This window comes from Seriola lalandi, unplaced genomic scaffold (genome assembly GCF_002814215.2).
Source record: "Seriola lalandi dorsalis isolate HSWRI2012SDOR001 ecotype SW California unplaced genomic scaffold, Sedor1 jcf7180002049990, whole genome shotgun sequence".
NCBI lineage: Eukaryota > Metazoa > Chordata > Actinopteri > Carangiformes > Carangidae > Seriola > Seriola lalandi.
The window spans coordinates 3364-4479 of NW_019520543.1; the positions used below are offsets into that span (position 1 = coordinate 3364).

Genomic DNA, 1116 nt, shown 5'->3' on the forward strand with positions numbered 1-1116 from the left:
CAGCTCATTAAGCTTTAAAAACAAAAACATGACGTCAAAAGGATTGTCAGGTTTAATATCTAAAGCTGGGTCACCTCAGTTGATCCTTGGACTGGCAGAATAAATATGGGAAAAGTGACTTTCACTGAAGTGCCCTGGAGGAAGGACCTCCATGTGCTTCAGTGGAGCCGGTGGTCCTGAAGAAGACGTCCTCAGTGAAGCTCTGCAGAATGAATTAGGTTAAAAAGAAAGGCGATGCAGTGTTTGTACTTCTGTTGCCTTTCAACAGATTTCTGTCACTTTCCGTGACAGATGAGTCAGAGCCAGAGAACATCTGATTAGATTTATGGTTTCCACCATTAAAACTCTTGTTTTGTTTTTTTTATCTGTAACCATGACTCCATGTTATCGACTCGCTTCCCCATCAACCCAACAACCTGTATAAATAGAACTGACAGGGATGTTGTTTTTGGGTGTAACAACCAGCTGCAGGTTTGTTGAGTGTCGACTCGGTCCGACAGCCTTTTTCTCCGCAGATTAATGTTTGAAGTTAAAGTATTGAGCTGTTTTCTTCTGATAAAGGCTTTTTTTTTTTACATTGTGTTGTGTGTTTCCTGCAGCTCTCTGCCTGAGCTGCTGGAGAAGAAGAGGCTGATCGACCTGCACACCAACGTCGCCACGGCCGTGCTCGACCACATCAAGGTACAAAACATTCGCTGTTTAAACTGTGTTTGTACAAAAGTTCATCCGAATACATTTTTACGTTTTTAGTGTTTGAGTGTTTTGTGATCCAGTTCTGGCTGTTTTTCTCAAAGTTTTCAAGTCAAATACTTGAATTTTTGGTTTATGTAAATAAACACACCGACACAAACATGCAGTAACCATTACACAACAGAGACAGTCTGAATAGTTTATCCTGTGTACAGTTGACCCAGAACATAAAGACAGCAGAGACTTTTCTCAGGTGATGTGTGTATTGTAATGGTACTATTTTATGCAGTTAAGTGCAAGCATACGGAAGTGATGTCAACACAGGTAGTGATGCGCAGAAAGAGGCTGGGGGGATTATTATTACGCTGCAGAAGTAGTTCATGTACAGTTCAGTGAGTCTCAGTCCGGTGTTATGTTATGAGTCAA

The 1116-nt window shown here is 41.3% G+C and overlaps 1 long non-coding RNA gene across 1 annotated transcript in view; it reads left to right on the top strand.

Moving 5' to 3' along the window:
* The first annotated feature begins 596 nt into the window (after positions 1-596).
* LOC111649122 (uncharacterized) overlaps positions 597-1116 on the top strand; it is a 1520-nt gene continuing 1000 nt past the window's right edge. The window contains exon 1 of the long non-coding RNA XR_002760248.2: positions 597-681. This is a non-coding gene — a long non-coding RNA (uncharacterized LOC111649122). The remainder of the gene's footprint in view (positions 682-1116) is intronic.